We start from the raw sequence: 13,000 nt of genomic DNA, 5'->3' as shown, positions 1-13,000 counted from the left end.
AAGACGCTGGCAACCTTAGGCAGTAATAAACGTCTTGCGCACACAAGCGCTCTTTTTAACCCGCGACTGCTTGCCAAAAAATATATATATGAAAATGGAGAGCCATCTGACTGCGACGAATACTGTACTGCAAGTTTCTTTTCTGAGAAGTGCTGGGGAAGGGAGGCGGGGAGAGAGCACCGCCCGCGGGCTCACGTCGGAGCGCTGCGCCAATCACAAGCCAGTGGGGGGCGCTCCCAGGAGGAGTCCCCCCACCCACCTCCCCACGTTTTGCAGTCATGGCGTTAGGGGTGGGAGGGTGGCGGGGAAGCGTACAGTACGAGGAGCCCACACCCTGCTGCGAAGCGGCACTGTCTTCCTGCGTCTCCCCGACAAGGGAGGGGGCGGGCACAAAGCCAAACTCCCCAGGGCGCTTTCTTGCAGCGCGATCCTGTGGACGTTTCCTCGCGAGTCCCCGTGTGAATGGGGCTTGCTGCCAGGATTACAGTCTCAAGACATCCATATATAGGGCTTCGGGTGTGTTTGTTTTGCGGGGGGGGGGCACAGTCTTATAAGCCCCGATAAATACTGCAGGCTTCATTTCCGAGCAAACACGCGTCGGATCGGGCCGCGTGCCTCCTCCAGGATGTGTTTTAAACGCACCCTCCTCCTCCGCGGCTCCTTTGCAGAAATGGAACCCGCCCTTCGCCCAACTCTGCTCGGATTCAAGAAAGATCCGAGTTACGAAGCAGGGAACGAGGAAACGGCTCGCCATGCACGCAGGGTGTGTGTGTATGTTTGCACACCCCGAGCCTGGAGCGTCACCGGGGATCTCCTGGCCCCCGAGTGCAATTGCTGCTCGCCACCCGGGAAGCTGGCCCGGGGCGCCGCCGACAGCTCGGACAGGCAGCAGCGCATGGGGAGGTGGGTTTGTCCTCCGTACCTGCTGCATGGGAACTGCAGCCCTTAGAAAAGGGAAACGAGTGGGGCAGTGCAAAAGAGAGAGAGAGAGAGAGAAAACACCCTCCCTACTGAAAACCCCAGGAAGACACGCCGCTAAATTGCCGGAGTTTGCTCCCAGCCCGCAGGTCACTCCTTAAGACAGGAGACCCCGGCGAAGGGTTCCGCGCTCTGCTACTAACTGCCGCCACTGACACCTTACTTCCTGGTTTGCAAACTCAGGACCAGACCCATCTCGGCGGAGTGATTCGATTTTCTCTCCTAGCCTCCTCCCCTTTTTGCTTCTGCTTTCTCTCCCCCCCCCCTTCTTTTGCACGAAAATAATTTGACAGCGTTTTGCTGACACGGGGATTTTGCACCAGAGATTAAGAGAGAGGGGGGCAGAGCCCCCACCCTAAAGTGGCATGCAAGGAATTTCATGCACAAGGTAAGTCCAGCTCCCTTGAGCTTCTCCTCCTGGCGTGGGCTTGGGAAAGAGCGAAGATTAGTTATTTCCACCTCTCTCTCCCCGTCTCCCCCCTGTACAGTCGCGGAGGGGAGGAGGGTGCATTGCACAGGGGGTGGGTGGGTGGGGGGGAGAAGAGGGGGCGGAGGCGGCGGGGTTGCGTGTAGATATGCAAGTATATATTTCCTGGCGGAGCGATATTTGTTTACAGCAAGAGCTTGTACTGTAAGCAAAGTAGGACCCGAGTAAATAGCAGCTCAGTAATAAATTAAAATTGCAATTGCCCCGTCGCTGCACAATATAGATCCATTATATGTATTAAAAACTGCGCCCACACGGACCCTGCATGCACTTGTTGCAGACTTGGCACCAGGTAGGCAAAACGCTTAACAACTTCCATTCTTGCACGGAGCTTGCAAACTCAACTTTTTCTTCTTTTTTTAAAAGTTTGTAAGTTCACTCACTTTCGGTATGTAGGACTGAGTGGGCGAGGCCCTCCCTGTCTCCTGCTCCTTCCTGCAAGATATCCCAGCAGAAGGAGAGAGAGAAAAAGGAGATCATTAAGCCTGGCTATTATTATGATTATTATTTTATTATAAATAAATGTCCCCCTGGCTGCGTGCTTCCTTAAGTAAGGTGTAAGGCCGCGTTATTTTAAATCGGATCGAGGCGAGTCCTCGCATTGCGGGGGGTGGGGCGGGAAGAGGGCAGCGTGATCTTTTAAATCGAGTGCGTGTACAGGGAGCTGCCCGCGGTGTGGCAAGAGAACCATATGCGAGGATCTGGCAACGGCGGATCGCACACGCTTCCTTACCTACCTGCTCCCAGTCGGTGGGAAATCAGAAAGCGAGAGATTTGCATCTTGGCCACTCCCTAAGCCCGCACACCCATGCTTTCTTTCCCCGTATCGCTCGCTTAGCATTCATCAAAAGGAAAGAGGCACTTAAAGTAAGATGGATGCATTTTTTAAAAAAAAACCAGAGATGAGTCAGTGCCTGAAAAAGCCCATAAATGAATACGGTTGTGTGTTGCGGTTGTGTTTCATATAAAAATATAGCAACCGGAGAAGGGGAATATGCAAGGCCGGTACTGAGACCATCTATATTTTCCTTGTTTCCAGAGCCTTGACTCCGAGAGCGTTGCATGAACAGAATCCATATCTGCTTGTGTAATTTGGGTTAATGCAGGATTCACATGCTTCACCCAAGAGGTTAAAATGAGATCTGCAACTTTTCTTTGATTAGTCAGTTTTAAAAAATACCCTTTGACCACCCACAAGAGTTGTCTGGGTTAACCTGGTAGCAGTTTATTTTAAACAGAATGTTTAATTATTTTTAAAACAAATATATATGAAATTGTAGGCAACTGGGCTCCATGTTAGAAAAGCCACTTGTCCTTTTCTTGCATATTCATCCCTGAATTGTGCCTATGAGCATTAAACTTAAAAGCAAAATATGCCTGTTTTTCTTTTGTTTTAATTCATAAGCAGTTTTTTTAAATTAATTAATCGTCTAAGGCATCTTTAATCATATGTCCGCCCTGGTTTAAAATACTCCAGAGTCAGTTTGTAGGTTTCCAGATGCATAGTGTGAATGTGGTTCTTGGCTATGAGATTAAAGTATATTAATGTGGGGAAAACCATGTGCCTAATTGGTTTGGAATCTCTTGCCAGCTGTCTAGTAGTTTTCAATGTGATATAATCTGCAGTGTTTACTAAAAAGCTGGTGGAGCACTGTGGTCAACAGCAAACCTGCATCCCTGCTCAGAAGTTAGTCCCACTGTGATCAATAGGACTTAACTGTTTAGTGTGTTTAGGATTGGAGCGTGGAGCTAGATCTCCATTTTTAGAAGACCCAAGACCAACCCACTCTTGTGGCACCTTCAAGACTAACCTTAAAGGTTAGGAATTCCTTAAGGGTTGTTATGGCCTGAGCCAGAGGTCGGAAACCAAGGTATTTTTGTGTGGCTAGAAAATGGTGTCCTTCAACTCCTGCCTCATATTGGCCTGAATGGAAGCTAGATTTGGGTGTAGAGAAGCTAGCCTACTGTACAAAGAAGGTAGAACTTGTGTTTGTTGCCCCTTCCATTTTTGCTTCTGGGCTACTGAAAGGAAGCCTGGAAGTGAATGTGGCCCTGGTAGGTTCCCCATCCTGGCCTGAGTCTTGGTGGAACTAGTCTGCTTCCATCAGCTGCATGAATCGTCAGCGTAGGTTACCAGACATGTGCACCAGTGATTGGGGTGGGGCATTTTTCTTTTTAGGGAGTGACATTTGAAGCATTGAGTTTTAGAGGGAAACGAAATGCTTTCCAAATGAACCTGCCCAGATCCTGAGATCATCTTCTGAGGCCCTTCGTCGTGTGCCTCCTCCAGGAGAGGTCTGGAGGGAGGCAACACGAGAACAGGCCTTTTCTGCAGTGGCTCTCCGTTTAAGGAGTTTTCTTCCCAGGGAGGTTCTGCTGGCGCTTTCGTTACAGACCTTTAGGTGCCAGGTGTAAACATTTCTCATTAAGAAGGCCTTTGGCTGATTGACATCCAATGCCCTTTTAAAAGGTAGGGGGAAGTACAGTGATACCTCGGGTTACATACACTTCAGGTTACAGACGCTTCAGGTTACAGACTCCGCTAACCCAGAAATATTACCTCGGGTTAAGAACTTTGCTTCAGGATGAGGACAGAAATCATGCTCTGGTGGTGCAGCAGCAGCAGGAGGCCCCATTAGCTAAAGTGGTGCTTCAGGTTAAGAACAGTTTCAGGTTAAGTACGGACCTCCGGAACGAATTAAGTACTTAACCTGAGGTACCACTGTAGGTTGTTTATTGGGTTGCTTTTATTTTTATTATGTATTTTGTGATTCTATATTGTGATTTTATGTTGTAACTGCCCTTAGAATTGTGGGTATAGAGTGGTATACAGATTTAACTAATTAATAATAATAAATGCAAAAAGTACAGGCTCTGACTGTTTTGTTGCAGAGGTATTGCAAGGTTTATTCACATATTGTATGGTAAGCAGTTGTTCAGATGCAATGTGTCTCTACTCTGGTCTCCATGTTTCTCTATCGCCGCCAGACACAGTGGTCCAGCCGCTTTGGAGCCCATCTTTGAGAGGGCGCTTGGAGAAAGGTCTTTGTAGAGGACCTTGGGGCATGGGTACAGGTGCATGGGGGGCGTTCTTCATGTCCCAAGCCATCTTAAGGTTTTCTATGTCAAAATCAGCATTTTGAATCCTGCTGGGAAGCAATTTGGAAGTCGGCGAAGGTATATGTTCTGAACATGTTCAGGGTTGCTATATAAATCAGAGTCCCGAGAAAGTATCCTGGGAACTATAGTTTGTTAAGGATATACAGTCACTTTCCTTTAGTGTCAAAGAGGATATAAGGTTGTTTTAAATGTAAGGTGTTGATGTTAACAGTTGAGGTGAGGCATGAGCCCAACTACACCTTTTTGGGGGTCTGCTTTTGTGTGCATGGGTGGATGTAAGAAAATTGCCAGGCTTCACCATGCTTTGACCCGAGTACTACTCCTCTTTGGAAAGAGTGTGTATGTATGAGTGTGAGAAGTAATAAGTGTGGTGGTGTGGTGTAGTGGTTAGAGCGTTGGACTAGGACTTGGGAGATGAAGGTTCAAATCCCCTGTCCACCATGAAAGGCAAACATAAAATGAGGAGAATCATGTATGCCACCTCGAGGTCTTTAGAGGAAATGGGGAGTTGTAAATGTAAAAATAAATTAAATAACAATGATGAGAGCTGCTGTACCCCTGATAGCAAAGAGTGAGTTATGAGCAGGAAGTTTTTGGCTCAAATGGTAGCTTACCCACAAACTTGTTGTATGGCCTAAGCTAAGCTCCTATCTCTCAGCCACCCCATTGGGTAAGTTGCTGTTTTTCTGTCCACGTTTGCAATACAGTGATAATAAGACTTCATAAGTGCTGTTCATAAAAAATCATAATATTGAGATAGTTATTGAGAATGTGCACTTGAAGCACTGTGAACCCTTAAAAGCTTTCTTACTAAGAGTGTCCCTGAGCATGTGCAGTGTCTCACAGGCTTGGCTTGAGTTTAGGAGACAGAGCATTGCTTCTAGAAATATCTGTTTCTGCACCTGTTTCTTTGGAATTGAACCACTGGAATCTAGGGCGCTTATCTGATCAAAGGAAGTCGATAAATCAGTTGAGTTTTTAATAGATTAAAAGTGGCATTTTCTCCTTTGCGTAAGTACTTCTAGCAACAATGATCAATGCTTGCTAAAAGAATATGTTTTGCGTGATTTATCTGCGATACCTTTTAAGTTTATTAAATGTTGTTTAGCTGATTAAACAAACTGTTTATTTGACTGTAGGTGGTATCCATATTGGAAACCACCTCAAGCTGTGTACTTCTTTATAAGTTCTGTAAAGATTTAAGAAAAACATGGTGGGATATGTAGGAGGTACCACCAAGTAGCGTCTCTCAAGCTTCCAAGACTTTGAAGGACCTGAAAGTTTGACACACTTCCTCTTGTGGGAATGGATTACCAGCCACTTGGTTGGTTTGAAATTCATTTAATTTTTGAATTTTCGGGGGGGAAACGTTTTCAGTAATACACCCAGGCATTGTGTTGTATTAGCATCAGACGTTAGGGGCACTGCAGGGTACTTAAAATGCTTAGTGCTTAAAATGCTTAGTGTGCTCAGCATAGCTCAGATATGCCTCTGGGCAGATAAAGATGGTGGATGGGGTCTCATTGGCACTGTGTTTGCTGTGCATTGCACACAACCACACTGCAAGCAAAAGATGTGGCTGCTTCATTCCCTAGCCTTCTTATGGCACGTGCAGGTCCTATATATGCAGAACTAGATTTTCGCCTTTTTGGAGAAAGCTTTTCCTGTGCAAAAGTTAATGCTTTTTTTAATTTTCCGTGTTTGTGGTGTTTTCATGAAGAATTATCTGTATGTTGTTTTGTCTTCCCCCAGCATACGTCTCTGGTTTATGATAAGAAAAGCTTATACATAAAATAATAGCAACGACACTGTGCATTTCAAAGGCATTTGCTTGTAAACCCTCAATTTTGCATTTAAAGCAAAACTGAACGATGCGCTTGATTTTGTGAGATCCACGTGTGTCTGACAAAATGAATCGTTCACTGTAGTTTTTCAGCACATCTCTGCAATTTTAATTCGCTTTGAAATAAGGCAGGTTGTGGGTGGCATCCACATTCACTTGTTCTGTAGCTGAAAAGATTAGAAGACATTGTGAGTCCTGTGTTCCGTTCTGGCACCACATCCAGGTGTAGACCAGTGATTCCCAAATTTTGGGGGGCCACCACCCCATTGGTTCCGTAAACGCATCTCCAGTGCCCCCCACCTTACCCTGTAAAAAGGCATTATTCAGGTTTGCAGGACCCACTAAGGAAGATAATAACAAAATAAAATTCAATTAATTGCACATTTATTCAAAATCCAATCAAAACTATTTAGCACAATCAATTCAGCAAAAGTGATGAGCTTGGTCCAATGATACCAGCTTTCAAAAGTCTGAGAGTCATTTACACCTCTAGGTAATCCCACCTACTAGGGGTGGTATCATTCACTTTAGGAACCACTGGTGTTGACCAATTGGAATGAGTTCACTGAGGGCAGCAAAGATGGTCAGGGGTAGGAAATACATGTCCTAAGAGGATTGGAAGCCTGCAGCTCAGTAGCAGAGCATCTGCCTTGCGTGCAAAATATGCCATCTTAAATCCTGTGTATCTCCAGGTAGGGTTGAAACCCTGGAGAGCCATTGCCAGTCAAATAAGACAGTATGGAGCTAGATGGACCAGTGGACTGACTCAGTATGGCAATTTCCTATGTTCCCAACTGGGTAGAATTATGGAATTGTAGTGATGGAAAGGGACCACAAGGGTCATCCAGTCCAACCCCCTGCAGTGCAGGGATTTTTTAGCCCACTTCTAGTCTGCGGGGACCTCACCTGTCTCCCAAGAATTCTCAAAGATCAGGATTCCTCAACCTCGGCCCTCCAGATGTTTTGAGACTACAATTCCCACCATCCCTGACCACTGGTCCTGCTAGCTAGGGATCATGGGAGTTGTAGGCCCAAAACATCTGGAGGGCCGAGGTTGAGGAAGCCTGTCAAAGATCATGGACATACTTCTGTTGATGCAGCCCAGAATAGCATTAGCTTTTTTGGTTGCTACATCACACTCTTTACTCAGGTTAAGCTTGGAGTCCACTAAGACCCCAGTGTCCTTTTCACATGTGTTTCCAGTAAGCCAGGTGCCCCCATCTTAGGTTTGTGCATCTGGTTCTCCCTTCCCAAGTGCAAAACGTTTCATTTGTCCCTATTGAAATTCATTTTGTTAGTTTGGGTCTAGGTCTCCAATCTGTTAAGGTCTCTTCCTTCTCTGGGTAGTGGCATGAGTCGTTCTCTGCAATGTGCCTTCCCCAGCCACCTTGGTGTATTCTGAGGTCTGCAATTGTCCTTGCTCCTCCGGCTGTTGCTTTGGATTTCCTGCATGAAGCAGGCTGCATTAGAGAACCAGTGGCCCTTTTGATTTTGTTAGACTCCCAGCTCTCATCAGCCCTAGTCAGCACGGGCAGTGGTCAAGGATGATGGGCGTTGTAGTCCAGCAACATCAAGAGGCTTACAGATTCCCCATCCCTGGCCTACAAAGTCTTGCATGATGCTGTATTGGGGGTTGCTGCTCAGGCTAGGTCTACAGTATTCCTTCATTGTGCCATACAGTGGTACCTCTGGTTGCATACTTAATTTGATCCGGAGGCCTGTTCTTAACCTAAAACCATTCTTAACCTGAGGTACCCCGCCAGACTAGCATGATTTCTGTTCTCATCCTGAGGTAAAGTTCTTAACCCGGGGTACTACTTCCAGGTTAGTGGAGTCTGTAACCCAAAGTGTTTGTAACCCGAGGTACCACTGTAGTGTTATGTGCTTTAAAAATATATAAGAACTATACACCATGCTATGACATTTAACATACATTTGCCCAAGAGACCTCATTATACTAAGAAAATTCAATAGTAAAGGCAGCTAATTAGATGAGGGAAAAGTTTGTAGCGGAATCCAAAAATGTATACTCAGAAACAAGCGCTATTGAATTCAAGAAGTGGGGTTAGGATTTCAGCCTTAACAAAAGTGATTTTATCTATATATAATTCTCAAGAGAGTGTCTTTAAAGAACTATATTTGTGGAGTTCGCATTGGCATGGGCAAGATCGATCCCCATATTTGACAGCTGCATTGACAGCTGTAATACTAGATGATCCTCACGGTGCCTTCAAACTCTACAATTTTATGACTTTATGTCTTGTAAAAATTTCAGTATTTTTGTCTGCTTGTAAGATATAGTGATGGCCTGGCCACCAGCTTGGATGGGGAGAGGAAGAACCATGTACTTCACCTTGAACTTTGTGGAGGAAAGGTGGAATCTAAATTTGATGGTGATGATGATTTTTTTTTAAAAAAACACCCCATAGTTTTTGCTTAGTTCAGATGTAATGGCAACCTATAATTTGCCACAAAACTGGAAGTCAAGGAACATGCAAGCTAGGGGCATGTCATGTATCGTCACAAGTTAAACATAGTTTGCTGCTTCGTTGTAGTATGCTAAGCACTTGAGAATGCAACTACGTGTGCATTTGAGGAAGTCTGCAATGTGGAATGTAGAAGAATGTGGGCAGGCACGAAGATATGGATTGTTCATGCTGGATCAGTGCTCTGCGTCAGGATAGGGGAACCTTTTTTTTGACATTCTATTCTGAGCAACCTTCTCAGGGCAACATGCCAATTGTAGGTGGAGCCAGAGGCAAAAGCAGGCAGAGCAGTGACTCTAAATTTCATAGAATCATAGAATCATAGAGTTGGAAGAGACCACAAGGGCCATCGAGTCCAACCCCCTGCCAAGCAGGAAACACCATCAGAGCATGGATTTTGCTTTCATGTAGTGGGCACTCCTATCTCCATTCAGGCAAGCAAGAGGCAAACACCAAGAGTTGAAGGACACAATCCAGGGAGGGAAAAACAATCAAGGCCAGAGAGGGGTGTGGCCTGGGGAGAGGAGGTGTGGCTTGGAGAAAGTGCCAAGGGCCAAATAGAGAAGTCCAGAGGGCCACATTTGGTTTGCCAACCCTTCTCTGCATGGACCCTTAGTCTAAGGCAGGCATAGGCAAACTCGGCCCTCCAGATGTTTTGAGACTACAATTCCCATCATCCCTGACAACTGGTCCTGTTAGCTAGGGATGATGGGAGTTGTAGTCCTAAAACATCTGGAGGGCCAAGTTTGCCTATGACTGGTCAAAGGTACCATGGGCAGTTCATATGTTCTTACCTGCTGTTTGCATTTTCCACCCCTGTTTCTACGCTGCGTGTGGCCACGTTGGAAAGGTGCGCATATGTTACTTGGTTTATGACATTGACTCATAGCTGAATGTGTGCATTGTTGTTCCATGCCCTGGTAACTTCCATCTTGGTCTACTGAAAGGCGCTTTGTGTGGGGATACCCCTGAGGTTGGTCTGGAAGATGCACCGAGTGCAAAATTCAGTGGCTCAGCTGCTCAGTGCAAGGGCCAAATATCACCTCCATGTTACATAGTGCTGAGAGTCTTGTACTGGCAGTCCTCTATTGGACTTAGTTGAAGGTGCTGATTTTGGCGTACAACACCCAGTGCAGCTTGGGAACAGGATACCTAAACAATCATCTCACCCCTTATATACCCAGTCAATCATTATGCTCTGCAGATAGAGGGACTCCTGCAGATACCATTTCTCTTGCCACTTACCATCTGGCCTGTGGCGGGGCCTGGGGCCTCACAAGGACTGCTCTGCTGCCCAGGAAGACTCCCCTGTGGTGAGTGCCTGAGGGCCCTGCTCTTGCCACTTACCATCTGGCTTGGGGCGGGGCCTGGGGCCTCACAAGGACTGCTCTGCTGCCCAGGAAGACTCCCCTGTGGTGAGTGCCTGAGGGCCCTGCTCTTGCCACTTACCATCTGGCTTGGGGCGGGGCCTGGGGCCTCACAAGGACTGCTCTGCTGCCCAGGAAGACTCCCCTGTGGTGAGTGCCTGAGGGCCCTGCTCTTGCCACTTACCATCTGGCTTGGGGCGGGGCCTGGGGCCTCACAAGGACTGCTCTGCTGCCCAGGAAGACTCCCCTGTGGTGAGTGCCTGAGGGCCCTGCTCTTGCCACTTACCATCTGGCTTGGGGCGGGGCCTGGGGCCTCACAAGGACTGCTCTGCTGCCCAGGAAGACTCCCCTGTGGTGAGTGCCTGAGGGCCCTGCTCTTGCCACTTACCATCTGGCTTGGGGCGGGGCCTGGGGCCTCACAAGGACTGCTCTGCTGCCCAGGAAGACTCCCCTGTGGTGAGTGCCTGAGGGCCCTGCTCTTGCCACTTACCATCTGGCTTGGGGCGGGGCCTGGGGCCTCACAAGGACTGCTCTGCTGCCCAGGAAGACTCCCCTGTGGTGAGTTCCTGAGGGCCCTGCTCTTGCCACTTACCATCTGGCTTGGGGCGGGGCCTGGGGCCTCACAAGGACTGCTCTGCTGCCCAGGAAGACTCCCCTGTGGTGAGTGCCTGAGGGCCCTGCTCTTGCCACTTACCATCTGGCTTGGGGCGGGGCCTGGGGCCTCACAAGGACTGCTCTGCTGCCCAGGAAGACTCCCCTGTGGTGAGTGCCTGAGGGCCCTGCTCTTGCCACTTACCATCTGGCTTGGGGCGGGGCCTGGGGCCTCACAAGGACTGCTCTGCTGCCCAGGAAGACTCTCCTGCGTGAGTGCCTGAGGGCCCTGCTCCTTCTTGCCACTTACCACCTGGCCTAGGGAGGGCCTGACAGGCCTCACAAGGACTGCTCCTGCCACTTACTATCTGGCCCAGGGTGGGGCCTCACAAGGATGGTTGTTGCCATTGATGCTGCTACTGCCCAGGAGGACCCGGAGGAGTGCAGAGCTCTTTTTAACATGTTTTGTTTTGTTTTTGTTTTTTAATATTTCCCTTTCCCTTTCGATTCTATATATGGGGGTGGGATGGATGTTTGGGTGGGCTGGGGAATTTGTTAGATTTTGATGAATTTGTAATTTTTGCAGTTTTTGTTTGTATTGTTTTATTGTTTTCTGGGTTGTTTTTGTTTTTTGTTTTTATTGTTTTAAGGTTTTATTGTTCTAGGCTGCGAAAGAATAATATTAATTGCCATCAATGGAGGCCACTATGAGGCCTGGGATTGCTACCGTGGAGGGGCGAGGGAGGTATGGCGGTGGGGGCAGATGTTACAGGCGAAGGGGATCGAGATACGGATACGCTCGTACCCTTTCCAATCTGCGCCCCATCCCGAGGGACGAGGGTAGGGTGAGCAAGGATTACTCACCTCCGTCACTGGTGCTGTGCAATGCCAGGTCTATAGGCAATAAAACCGCCACCCTGCGAGATTTCTTTATCTCGCAGGGGGTCGACCTGGCTTGTGTGATGGAGACCTGGGTGCGCAAAGGGGCAACAGTTACCTTACGAGAGATGGCGCCCCCGGGTTTCTCTGTCCTCCACCAGTCGCGGACTGTGGGCCGGGGGGGGAGGGGTGGCATTATTAATCCGGGAAGATTGTCCTTTCAGGGCTCTACCATCACCATCGATCCCCGGCATCGAATGTGTTGGCCTAGTGTGGGGCTCCGAGGAGAGCTTGGCTGTCTGGCTGGTGTACCGGCCACCTAGCGCACCAGCAGCCACACTGTCAGGCCTATTGGAGGCGGTGGCCGGCTGGGCCTTGGAGTTCCCTAACCTATTGGTATTGGGGGACTTCAACATCCATGCTGATGCCACTCCCTCCTCACAGGCTCTGGACCTGGTGTCTTCCATGGCGACACTAGGGCTCTCCCAGTTTGTTTCGGGCCCCACACATCAAGCAGGCCACACGCTGGATTTGATCTTTGGCGTCGGTATAGATGTGATCATGTCTCCTTTGATTAAGGTGCCATGGTCTGATCACTACGCTCTGAAAGCCAGGATTGACTTTCCACCCCCACCCTGCTTAGGTGGCGAGCCAATTTGGGCTCGCCCGCAGAGGCTGATGGACCCTGAGAGATTCCGCCAAGCCTTGCGGGACCTTGCTCCCCCTGGCGACTCATTGACTGAGCTTGTTGAGGGCTGGAATGCCCAGCTCCTGGCAGCCATCGATGAGATTGCACCTAAGCGCCCTCTGCGACCCCGCAGAAACCGGGCTCCCTGGTTTACTGAGGAGCTCCGGAAAATGAAGCGGGACCTCAGACGGCTAGAGCGAGTATGGCGGGGTGCCCGTGACGGAGCCTCAAGAACATCTTATAGGGCTTTTATGAAAACCTACGAGATGGCGGTGAAGGCTGCTAAGAAGTCATACTTCTCGGCCTCCATTGCATCCGCTAGCTCTCGCCCAGCGCAATTATTTAGTATAATCAGGTCTTTAACGTCCCTTGAGGGACAGCCAAATTTAAATAACAAATTGACACGCGGCTGTGAGGCATTTGCGAGCTTTTTTGCGGAGAAGGTCTTGTCGCTCCGCCATGACCTCCCTGCCAATTTGGATACAATAAAGGAACTGGAGGCCCCTCGACTGTCCTCGGGTCCAGTATTGGACCACTTCGACCAGATATCCCCAGCCGATG

At 48.5% G+C, this 13,000-nt stretch overlaps 1 protein-coding gene across 9 annotated transcripts in view; it reads left to right on the top strand.

Moving 5' to 3' along the window:
• The first annotated feature begins 378 nt into the window (after positions 1-378).
• The window catches only part of TRERF1 (transcriptional regulating factor 1), a 79,343-nt gene continuing 66,721 nt past the window's right edge, over positions 379-13,000 (top strand). For 4 of the 9 annotated variants that reach the window (XM_081185965.1, XM_081185961.1, XM_081185959.1 and 1 more), the window contains exon 1: positions 379-1,366. The gene's annotated coding sequence lies outside the window, so the exon portion shown is untranslated. The remainder of the gene's footprint in view (positions 1,367-13,000) is intronic. The other 5 variants (XM_081185963.1, XM_081185964.1, XM_081185958.1 and 2 more) reach the window with 3 other exon arrangements.

Source organism: Podarcis bocagei, assembly GCF_964188305.1.
Source record: "Podarcis bocagei genome assembly, chromosome: 3".
Lineage (NCBI taxonomy): Eukaryota > Metazoa > Chordata > Lepidosauria > Squamata > Lacertidae > Podarcis > Podarcis bocagei.
This window is presented reverse-complemented; position numbering and strand designations above follow the sequence as displayed.